The following is a 12,402-nucleotide window of genomic DNA, read 5'->3' as shown; positions in this document are numbered from 1 at the left end:
TCTGCAATGCGTATTAAAGCGGGAGTGACAAAAATGAGCAAGCCAGTAGAAATCCGTCTTTGCTGCCCAGGCTGCCTTTGGGCCGCCGGCTCTTCTGCTCCGGACGCTGCTCTCCCTCAGCTGACCGATGATCCATTGTCCCCAACCCGCGCATCGCCATCCTGCTACGGCGGCGGCCCGTAACAGGCCCGGTTCCTTTCAGGGCAGCTCTCCTGCCGTTACTCACGGAAGTGCTGCCACGGCCTGAGCCGTCCCCACAACGCCAAGCGGCCGCCGGCAGCAGACGGGCGCTCAGCGGAGGCACCGTCGCTCCCGCAGGCGCGGGAGAAGCCGCCCTGCCGCGGCAGCCCGGGCTCCTGGGGCCGCCGGGTCATCCCGGGCGTCTTCGGGACTTCAGGGGAGCGGCCGGAGGGAGAGGGAGGTCGAGCGGGCGGCCCCTGGCCGGCTCCAGCGAGGCCGCCGCCGCCCCCCGGCTGGCCGCCCGCCCGGCCCGGCCCTGCCCTGCCCCGCCGGGGCGGAGCGAAGCGGAGCGGGGCGGCCCGATCGCCTCCCTCGGCCCCTTGCCCGCGGCGCCGAGCGAGCCTCTTCCGGGCAGCGGGGCGAGGGGCGGCGCGGAGCCGGCAGCGCGCGTGGCCGCGGTGAGTAGCGGAGCCGGGGCCGGGGCCGGGGCCGGGCACGGGCGTCCCCGCGGCTCGGGGTCCCCGTGGGGCTGGGCCGCGGGCTGGGGAGCGGGCGGAGGAGCCAGCGCCGGTGCCATACCGGTGCCTTCCGCAGGGGCCCAGCCCCATCTGCCACCCCGGTCCCCTCCACGGGGGCCCAGCCCTGCGTGTCACCCCGGTCCCTCCCGCACAGGCCCAGCCCCGCATGTCACCCCCGTACCCTCCACAGGGGCCCAGACCCACCTGTCACCTCCGTTACCCCTGCAGGAGCCCCGAGCCGCTTGTCACCCCGTCCCCTCCACAGGGTCGCGGCTCCGTGTGTCACCCCATCCCCTCCATAGGGGCCCAGAGCCGCGTGTCACCCCTGTCCCCTCCGCAGGGTCCCAGCCCCGTGCAGCGCCCTCAGTGGGAGCAGAGCCGGTGTCCCAGCGGGTCACCCCTCTCCTGGGGAGGTGCTGCCCGGACAATCGCAGTGCCAGGCAGCTGGCGGGGGGTGCCACAGCCCTCCCTTCCCGCCTCCTCCCTCCACACATAACAGCTCCCCGCTTCCCCACCCGCTCCCGAAATCTCCCCTTGACCACGAGTCGTCCCCTGAGCGTGGGCTGTCTGTCGCAGGGTGGTGCGTGGCAGCGGCACAGATCCCGGGCCTGCAGGAAACAAGCCTCCCTGCTGAGGGATCGTCCTTTCCAGGGGAGGAACACGCCGAGTAACTTGGAGGTCAGACACCTGGTAGCCAGAGGCAGGGATTTTAATTATGAATATTGATTTTATTTTCAATTTCTGGAATTATAAATAATGTATTGTGATTATAATGGGAGAGCGGGGAGGGGGGTGAAGACTGGCTTTGTACCAATGTGCCATTAAAAAATCACCTGTATGGATCCTATCAGAAAAAGATGTATGAAATAGTGAAAAACTACAGGAGAGGGCCGTGAACATGCCTGGGTAGAGCCAGATAATCCTACTTCAGTTTACCAGGGCGGGGGTTAAAAAAATAAGGAGCAGAGACAAGCTTGCAGCAATCAGGACTGAAATAAAATAAGAGCTTGCACTAACCCTTTTTAGCAAAGCTTTATTTTTCTTAATGATGAGATGAAGTGAACATATGACGTGTCTCTGCGATATACTTCATGTGATGGGAGAAGAGGTGGCAAGTCGAAAGCCGACACTGCTGAGCTGGCTGCGGCAACCTCTAACATCTGGAGGTAGCTTTAACGCAGAATGATGAAATCTCTCGTCAAGTTACACGCCAAAGATGGCTGCTGTTTTGAGGAGAGAGCCCCAGCAGCAGGCTCTATCCGTTTGACACAGACTGCTGCTTTTGTTGCTAGGCTACAAGCGGGACATACATTTATAAGCAAAAAAAAAAAAGTATCTTGTAGTGTTGCCATGATTTGCCTTCTCCAGCGTTCAATTTGTTCTTATGATTGCAGTAGGAAAAATCATAGTGCAGACAAATATTTTTTTCCTTGTGATTTAAATAGATATTTACTGGTAGAAGCTGCTTTGGGGAAGGAAAACTTGGCAAGTGGCTTCCTTAATATTTGGTATAAGTACATTGCATCATACTTCTCCCAGTCATCAGCTGTGCTGCTTCTTTCAAACTATGGTAGCAAATGTAGTGCAAATAGAGGAATGCCATAGCTTAATGAACCCAATAAGTCTGATATGTGCTCTTGTGCCATCACACAAAAATGCTTTCTTCCCCTAAAAATCTATTAGTGCTTCTCATTTGAACTAATTATACTGCCATGAATGACATCCCTGGGGAACGCATTGTATTCTTTTCTTCGCCAGAGCAATTAAAATATGGGTAGTTAGCTGGGTTCACCTTTCCGCTGTTGCTTTGCCAATGTGTTGTAGTTTTAAAGTAGAATAGGTCACCTTTTACTAATCAGAGGGTAGTTAATTTCCTGTCTTTTCTTCTAAGCCAACATAGCAGCTGTTGTGGTGGGCATTGCTCGTGGAAAAGAAAAATCTGAGTTTGTTCAGGCAAAGGAGCCCCAAAAAGGGCCAATGTGTTGTTTGAGGAATAAAGAGGCCTAACAAGATCCCTAAGTATTTCTCTATCAGAGCAGCATGGGAAATGCTTCAAAAGAACTCAGATCTGCAAAAACAAACAAGCGGCCATGGGCACTTCGGTTTCTAAATGTGTCAGAGGAAGAAGAGAAGCTGTTCTTCCCCCATTTTATAGTAGCAGGTACTTTTCTCAACCTCAAGATTTTCCAGCCTACATCTCTCGTTTCCCAGAACAGGGCATTCACAGCTGGACATCAGACTGTTAGGGGACTGCTTTGAAGAATGGAGATCTAGGGGCCTAAGTGTGTCAAATCTTTTTTTCTGTCTCCCAGTGAATCTGCACATGAAACATTTTCAGCAGCACCTGGATCTAACTTTTGAACTATTCCTATTCTTTAGGATTCTGGTAAGAAAGAGGTACTGCTGTTACCTTCTATTTTTACTGGGTTTTCAGGGAAGAGCCTCACTCTGATTTTTCAAAAAAGGAACTCTTAGTTGCCTCTAGGAGATTTTATGAATCATGATCTGACCTGAGTGCCTTTACATCACCTGAAGTTAGGGGTCTAAGTCCTAGTAAAGGACACCGTACAAGTTACACCTTTCTTTCAGCATTTGTGTTGGCTAGATTACTCACTTGCCCTCCTGTACACAGGCTGGTTTGAATCCTCTTTTAAGCTAGAGTACCCAGCGTGTCCCATGCTTTGTAACAGAGGGTTGCAGATTGCTGTTTGGGAGTTGGGCACCAAGAAGTGAGATGTTGCAATGTTCATTATCACAATTATGTCTGCACTGCTCTTGGACATAGACTTCTCTTTCGACTTCTCCCTCCCCCAGCTCAGTTTTTGCTGACTTTCTGAAATTGCATGCAAGAGAGGTGAAAGGCCGCTCTCATTAATAGAGGCCACTTCTGTAGGGGAAGGTGCAGGAGGCTATAATCTGGACTCCAGCCCCCATAAAAGCAAAAAGCAACAGAAAATTCTGTATAGAGAGTGAAGCGGTACCCTATCTGGTACCCAATCTAGGGATGCTTGCCAAAGGATCCTCACTCAAGAGAATTCAGGCATCTGTATCTGTTGAGGAAAGCCTGCTTCTGGGGTAGTTCTCAGGCGAGTCTCACATACTCTCTCTGACAATATCGTGCTCCTGGCAACCTAAGCTGTCTGCATCTCTTGAGGAATGGACACTTTGCCATTAGGGATGCTTCTTGACTCAGAGCAGTGACTGTAGCTTTAAAAATGTGTATTTAGATCAGACATGGAGAATTGGGTTCACAGTTATACCATGAAGAAATTTCTTTTTCTGTCACTATTTCCAATTTTAGCTTAGATACTGGAAAAATTAATTACATACCTGATGAACTTTCTTAATTGCGGAGTGGATTTTTTCAAGACTTGGTTTAAAATACAAGGTGTCAGTAACATAAAAAAATATAAATGGTTCCAAGGAAGGTAGCAAAGCTGCTTTTCATCATTCGTGCGCTGCTGCATGAGTTTAAGTTGCCCAGAATTTCCCAGATCATGTGTCCATCTGGATTATTCAGTCATGCAACAGTGTTTAAAATAAATGATCAAATGTCTGGGTTGTTAAAAATTAAGTGGTATGTTACTGTCTGAAATAAATTAGTCATTGCTACTCTTTTAGCTATTGCTTTGGTTTGAAAAGTGGTTATATGACCTTCAATGTGATGTTTAAAACATGAACTTTGAAAAGGAACAGCAGAGAGTTGAACTCCTGATAACTCCTGAATCTGCATTTTGTAGAATTGCTGCAACTGCTGTTGTTAACCTTTAAACAAGGTTTAAAGTCTTCTACTATTGCTGGTTCTGTGGCAAATCTAAACGTAGCCTTTGTACTAAAACTATTGATCAGACTTTGTGCTGGGTTTTATGTAATTATTTTTTAAGAGAGGCCACTCTCACTTACTCTTAAGTCCTCCTTTTCCCTCCAGTTAATGTTAGTATTAAACATTAGACCACAAACTGGTAGATGATTCAGTCTGATCAGAGAGAGCAAGAAATTTGGGTGTGCTTGGTACTAGGGCTTCCAGCTCAGTTCAATGTCACTTTCTGATTGAAAGTACAAGATTTAAAAGATAGTCAAAGAATTATTGATTTAAAATAAAGATTTCTGTAGAAGGTTATTAAAAATATGGACTCGAGAGTTTCTCTTCAGATAAACAAAGACCTTGGTTTTAGCTGTCAGTGAGTTCTACCATGCTTTTTAGTTTGTTTTTGTTCTCTGATTACTAGGGCTGGAAGAGCATTGGGAGAGAGATGAGGAGGCAGCAGCAGGGAGATTTGGAGAGAGTGGTAGAGGAAAGGCTGGCAGTGAAATTTGCTTTAAAGCACTTGGGAAGTGCCATTTCACACAGTGGTGTCCTCTTTGTGATCTGCCATCTGTATCACCACATCTAATTGCCCCCAGTCTACAGAACCACATCTTCCGCTCAACTTTTGGTGCCAAGTACATGGCAAGCCGTGGCCATTTCTTTAGCTTGACAGTCATATGTTTATGAAAAACTTTATGAACACACGATCACAGTTATGATTCTGAAAATATGCCTTGGTACATAGGAAGAGCTGCAGTGTGAAACACATGGATAATCAAACCTCTGTGTCAGTGCTGGGGAGCTAAACAGTGCCAAAAAATGTTTTGGGTCACGGGAATGTGGTCCCCCATATTGTTAACTTGCTGGAGCGCAGTGTGGAGCGGTTTTGCCCAGGACAGCTGATGCTCATCCAGACAATCCGGCAGCACAAGGGAGGATTTAGCTGCTGTTCTCCATGGGCAGTTTGGATACAGCCACCCTAGTTTGCAAACTGAAAGGGTTTAATAATATGAATGTGCCAGAGAGCGTAGTCCGTTCTTTATTACTGGTCTAATTTACTAGTGTGGACTATTACCAGCTTCAGGGTTTGCAGGTACAAGTAATTCTATTAAATGCCTTTCTGAGTCATCTGTTGTTTGAAACACCGAAAATATGTATTATTTCCTTCCTTACTGCATATATTCCATGATAGATGTTAACTGTTTGACTGCGTTATGATGTCTTTTATCCTTTCCAGTACTGCTGATCCTCCCATGTGAACATGACCTCAAAGTGATATTTCAGTATGGATTATTACAGTAACTTATATGTTTGTAAAATTAATGTTGTTTCCCAAATCCTCAGTTAATGGAGTTGTTTGAGGAAGAGAGTTGGTTCAAGATGAGGACGGGTAATTTTGCTGCTTACCTTTCCACCTCAAAATTTAAGGTGCTGTTGATTCAAAGTTTTGTCCTATTTCACAGGTGGTCTCCCCTTTGTTGGTACTTACTGAATAGCAACAGGTGTGGGAACAATGAATTCAGATGCTTATATATAGGCAGTTAAGTGTTAGGTAGTTGTTGAGGTTTGCCTTCATTAGTTGACTGTAACAAAGCAAACATTTTTATCTTTGTTCTAGAGGATTTGTGCATTTACTTTCCAGTCCCTTTGCAAACTTTCTACTTATCTCAGGGTTCAGATGGATTTATTTTAATTTGATTTAACCCAAATGTCCTTTATTTTTTCTTTACGCAATTCTATTATGGATATATGGATAATGAGAACTTAAATCTTGGGCACACTTAATGTATATGGAGAATTATATCACTGAAGGTAGTGGAGTTACACCCTTGACAAAGCATTGTAGTTAAAATAATAATAAAATCTTAAATAGTTTTATTACAGTGCTTTTGTTACTGAGTGTTTGAATGGATTACGCAAACAGCAGCACCCCTCTAAAATTGTATCTGAAAATTAAGGTGACAGCTAGGTAAAATACTGGTGCAGCAACTTAAATTGTGGGTGTTGTACCTATTTCTTTCAGTTTTACAGTCTCATTGTTTAAATAAAAAGTAAAATTTTAAAAAAGCCATACAGTTTATGATGATGACTGCCTGGCTGTTGGACAATAGATTGATGAAACCATTTTTGTGCACAGTCACCATTTTTACTTTACAGTTGGACATTTTGTTTTATAGGAGAATCCCTTCAAAGTACATAGGCATTTTATTGGCTTATGTTTTCGCTTTATGGGATTTATTTCCCTTTTCAGAATTTACTAATAGGGGCCGATAAGTCATGAGTAGCATCATACAGTCTCTTTAATACAAGAGGTGGGGCTTTTATTCTAAAAATATTTTGCTGGAAAACTTGTAAGTTTTCAAGACAGAAATTCACTGGTTCCCTTAGACAGGCACCATTGTAACAAATCCCAAGTCAGGCCTCAGAGTCGCGAGACTGGCAAACTTAATGACCTTTTTACTTCACTGCAAGTTTTGTCTGTCTCCAGATTACATTGTTCCAGTGTCTGAACTTTTTACACTCCCTTGTATTCATGACATCTGTTCTTTCTCTGTGGTCATTGGTGGTCTGTCCCTACCCACAGTCTTTATGATTTTTATTTTAAACTTATTTAGATCAGCATTGTTCCTACATGTATTCTTAAAGTGCAAGTCAATTATGTCAATCACATCATTCAGAATAAATTGGTTTTGGGTACTTAAATAGCTGTCACCTAAAGTTTTAATCCCTTTTTGCATGAGATCTAATCTTTTGCAGGGTGGACACCTGTCCCTTCCTCCCCCCCCATCCTATGCAGGATTGGAGGCTGTATACTATCCTTTATTAAGATTAGTAATGTTTAAGTCAATGTTTTCTGTTGCTATCTTTCTAAACAGAAACAGTGATTTCAAGCATGATCTTTTGTTGTAGCACATGCCAAAGGTCCTCCATTAATGTATGTTTTCCATTTTCCTGCTAGGTTGCTTTTTGCTGCTGCAGCACTAACCCTTTTTTGGTAGATTTACAAGGAGAAAGAGAGACCAAAGCATGTGCTGATATGCTTCTGCTGGCTTAGTCTGGCTAGCATGGGTAACAGCAGTGAGAAAGGCATGGAAACAGGAGTTTTACCTTGTGCTGGCAACCAGAGTGGTTGTGTGTTGTCTTTGGGGTGCTTTTACTCTGCTAGCATGTGTTATGGCCACCTTGGCTACTCTCTTACCCCTATTACTTAGATCATGTTAGCTCTTTCTACCATCATACCTTTTTTTTGCAATGTAGACACACAAGGACTGGGAGTTTTTCCAGTTTATAGCAAGCTAGGTCTCTCTTGCACCCATTTTCTTGGCCTGTAATGTAGACTTTCAATCTCCTGATTCTGGCAAGTCAAAACATGTAAAATTATGCTTTATGTTTCTTCTTTATTGTCTTCCCTGCAGATTTAAGGCTAGGCTTCAAGATTTGCATTACGCCTGGCTCCTCCTGCATCTGCAGATCCTGAACTTGAGCAAAATGGTAACCCACGGTAGTCACTGGTTAGTCTGTTGAAGGAGCATGGGAGTGCAGACCTTTTGTGCTCCCAGACCTGCTGTGCCAGTTCAACAGGAGACTAATCCAGGAGACTGAGCTGGCCTCTCTTTTCTTTCTGCTGCATTAGTTTTCTGCTAGGGTAGTAGGTTATATCAGCACACATGGTTCAAGGAGCATCAGAGCGGACACAGAGTAGATCAAGTGGGGAGGGGATAAAGATAGTATGTGAAAGTGGTAAGTTTCCTATTTTCTGTAGATCCACCTTTGCCGGGGTAGGCTGAATGAAATGGAGTGAAACGATCCTGAATTGAACCATGAACCATCTGTAGTGAAGGCAGATCCTTATTGTTTAGATTTCTTATTACTAAAGGACTTGTTTTTGTGGACAGAGGTATCATAAGTATATAAAAACAATTCACAGACAACCCAGTAGTATATACGCTAATCTGAGTGAAAAGAAAGAAAAGAGCTTCTATTTCTGGACTGCTTTATTAAGCATTCATTAGACAGCTTTAAACAGATTAACATAAGCTATCCTAAGCAGTTTTTAATCTTTCTTAATTAAACTGATAATTTAATTACAAAAATATTTAAACTTGGACTTTCCTCCAAATAATATACCAATAGGGAAGCATTCATAGAACAACTTACCAGCCCTAATGTACAGATTTTTTTTTTTTTTAAGTGGAAAAGAATCTTTGAATGAATGAGTTCACCCTGCTTTCATAGGGTACTGCTTTGCAAAACCAGCAGTTACCATTTTAGACCAGAAGATGGTCTGTTTTTTCACAATATATCGCTGTTCACAGGAGGGTGTCTTTAATGGTGTAGTACTAAGAAAGGGAAAAGAAACCTAAGGAGCATCTCCTATTCAGATGCTCTGCATGAGAACTCTGTTCTCCAAATCTGTCCTGAGTCTTTTTTCATTTCCATGATCTGTGTTCATTCTGCCACATGCCTGGTGAGAAATGTATCGTATGAAAATAATCCTGCTAATCCACAGGTGTCTCCGCATTGTGGTGTTTTAAACTGTTTCATGACTGTGGAAGTACTTATAGCAAACAGGAACATGGAATAGAAAGACAAGAATATTCAACTGGAAGTGAGGGATTAATTCTCCTCTTCTCACCCAGTGCCTTTCCATCTCTCGTCATTACTTTTGTGAAATAATAACTTGTGTCTTGCCGTATCAGCAGTACTTAGAGCACAGGTCAGGAGGTCTAGGTTCTGCTGTCATTTGTGACTTGACCTGTGGTCCTGAGCCAAGTTACGTTATTTAATTGTCTGTTTCTTTTACCTGTGTGTGGGGAGAAGGATGCTCCTTAACAGTGCTGAAAAGCTGGTAACACCTCTAAACGTCTTTGGAGTAAGCTGCAAAAAGAAGTAGTGTTAGATTTTACTGGTCTAATGTCAGTTATTTATAATTCTGATATAAATGCCTTCATGCTTCAAGGTTAGCTTAGTAAATGAGATATTGCTACGGCACCTTATCTTGAAGTTTGTAAGATTTGTTGTTTCGCTGTAGGGAAGTCCTGTCTCAGCATATAGTAAAGGCCTTAATAAGAGCTGCCATATAATAATGAACTTAACAGTGAGGGAAGTGGGAGTGGAAGGAGGGGGAAAAGATTAGTTTCCCCTACTGTACCACATTTATTAGCCTTCTAGTATCCTGGGAAGCTTCCTTACCTTGATGGTGAAACTTTAAGGTCTGAGGGTAGTTGAATCATGACTATATTTACTGTAAGTTGGAGCAGCAATGCTGATGCTCCTTGTATACTTGCTTTATGCTTACTTATTTGAGTTAATGACTGCAAATTTTAATACATGAACAGGCCTTTGGAACAATAGGTTTTTCTTGAGGTCTCTTGTACCAAAGGAAAACTGAAGGCCATTAGGGAAAAATGATATAGTGAAAGAGCAAGAAAGCGTATTTAGTAGATCAGATCTAATAATATTAAATAAATTTATCAATGTTCATTTTAATCATTGAAACACATATTTGGCAGCTATTTCTATGCAGTAGTGGATCACCTCCTTAACAGGTAAAACACTGTAGAGCAAGTAGTTTTTAAATATTCATAACATTCACCAAATACATTGGTGAATTTTTGAATTCTGTTTGATTAGCATATTCTTCTGTTGCACCTCACAGTACCATTTTAATGTATTAAACTGAAATTATGCAATAACTTACTGCAGAAAGTAGCTCATATTCCATGTAGTATACACCTGATGGGAAAGAAGACACAGCCCTACGGGAGTCTTCATTGTACCCAGGGGTTCAGAGCTGCTGGTTGGGGCTAGTGCCGAGTGAACAGCGCTTTTTAACTCTTGAGAAAGGGATAAATCCAGCTTCATGAGCTCAGTTCTTAGTAAGGTCAGTGCTGGTCATAAGAAAGTCTTAATTTTTGTTAGTAGAAACTGGCTCTATTTCATCATTTGTTCTGGTTTCACATATTAATACAGAAAGAGCACTGCATTGGATGGAGAGATGTATAGAAGCCCCTGGCCTTGTGATTTCAGATGATCACGTGTTTTTAGCAGTATGATTTTCTGGGGATACTTCAGTATATTTTCCTTTATCCAAGCATTCAGAATGATTAATGCTTTTGTCGAATAGCTGGGGGGTGTTAATTATTGCAATAAAAGCTGTGAGAGCTTATACTGATTTGGGAGTCTTTGAAACAACCTTGCACATGATGACTTGGAGTAGAAACTGGGAATTTTAGACTTGTCTGGAAAGGATTAATTGAGCATTTAAGCTCTTAATACAGTTTATCAGGAAAAAGCAAAAGCAATCCTACTGGTGTCCCACCTGCAGCCTGTGCTATCAGTTTGTGATTATCAAGAATTCAGCAATATCTGTAGAAACACAGCTTGCTTTTACACAATTGCTCTCTACACTGCAAAGGCAAACAGCTCTGCTTTGCCAGTACAGCTCTGAGTTTCTCCTGATGTCAGGAAAATTTAGAGAGCAGGACACAGAAGTATCTGTGTAGTTATAATTTTTATGTGATTTTTTAATTGATTTAGCTTGTGTAAAATTCAATATTAAGATCTGTTCTATAGAATTGGAGATTATTTGTTCAAGGAAGAGCTTGAGTCTGGTGGAAAGCAGAGATCTTTCTTATTTAATGCTTTTGTTTTTTCACTATTCTATCATAAATAATACAAGCTAAACATAAAAATAATACATAAACATCCTAAACACTTTGTTTTGTTTTTTTTCATTTGATGAAAACAAACTCCTTGGGTTTTTAATAGAAACTGATTATTTAACTTAAAGAAACTTTAATTACCAGTAAATGTATGAAAGGAAAAACTTTTTTACTCAGTGGCACCAAATTAGGATTTTCTAATACATTTTTAACAAACTTATTTAGTAACTTATTTAGTAATATTACTAAGTATTTTAGTTAGTATATTACTAACTTATTTAGTAATACTAGCCAAGATACGACATTTTCATCATTCAGCTGTTAATCATGCTGTGATTGTGAAGGACAACCCTTCATTATTATTTATTTAATCCATTCTGGGTTCTCAAAGTTGGGTGTACTAGCAATAGGTTACTTTGCTTTCTTCGTTACTACATGTGGGACTTTGCCTCGAATATTCGGCAGTGCTGAGTAGAATGTACTTGCCAAATCCTCTTCAAACATTGCTTATCTTCATGTATAATGCAGTTATTATGCATTTTTGCAACCTTATCTTTACAGCTTTACAATCGTGTCTGGTGCTCAATGCCATCGTGCTTATGCATACACGGTTTCTATTGACCTCATGACCACATCTAACATTGGGAAGAATTTGAGCAATCTGAATGTCATCGGCAGTTCTTCCTGGCAGATGATATATCAGAAAATCAAATATTTCCCATAAGTTTGTACGGTACACCATAAAATAGTATGTGGCCGCTAGGTTTTCATTGTCATTAAATCACAGTAATAATAACCACAGAATTCTTAAGTAAGAGTCATGCTTGTGCTATTACATAAGCATAAAAATGCTAAGTCTGGGTAAACGCAGGGAAGACAGTCTTTTCCCTGAATAATTCCTGCTCTTAAGAGCAATTCTGACTGATAAGTGGTTCAAGGCAGAATAATTTTTACACAGTCCTCATCTGCTTAAAAAGTTGATTTAATGGTTCCTGTGAGAGATGTTACAAAGATGTATATGACTTCTTGTGCGACTATGAGCTGATTTACCTCGCTTTCAGGAACAGACGTTTTTGGGGGCTTGGGGGGGGCATCGCTAGAAATGCTGCTCTACAGTGTCTTCTAAATATTTATTAGTTTCCTCCTCCTTCCTGTTGCTTAAAGCTGCCGATTTAGAGCTGGTTATGATAGATGGGGAGACTTAACCCTTTATTTCTGTAGAAGTTTACTT

At 42.4% G+C, this 12,402-nt stretch overlaps 1 protein-coding gene across 5 annotated transcripts in view; it reads left to right on the top strand.

Moving 5' to 3' along the window:
• The first annotated feature begins 489 nt into the window (after nucleotides 1-489).
• SFXN1 (sideroflexin 1) overlaps nucleotides 490-12,402 on the top strand; it is a 29,606-nt gene continuing 17,693 nt past the window's right edge. For 4 of the 5 annotated variants that reach the window (XR_012044177.1, XR_012044178.1, XM_072873280.1 and 1 more), the window contains exons 1-2: nucleotides 600-638; nucleotides 1,275-1,376. The gene's annotated coding sequence lies outside the window, so the exon portion shown is untranslated. Of the gene's footprint in view, nucleotides 639-1,274; nucleotides 1,399-12,402 lie in introns of all 5 variants that reach the window. The other variant, XM_072873281.1, reaches the window with a different exon arrangement.

Source organism: Ciconia boyciana, chromosome 9, assembly GCF_034638445.1.
Source record: "Ciconia boyciana chromosome 9, ASM3463844v1, whole genome shotgun sequence".
Taxonomy (NCBI): domain Eukaryota; kingdom Metazoa; phylum Chordata; class Aves; order Ciconiiformes; family Ciconiidae; genus Ciconia; species Ciconia boyciana.
The sequence above is the reverse complement of the archived record's forward strand: the minus strand, read 5'-3'. Positions and strand labels throughout refer to the sequence as shown.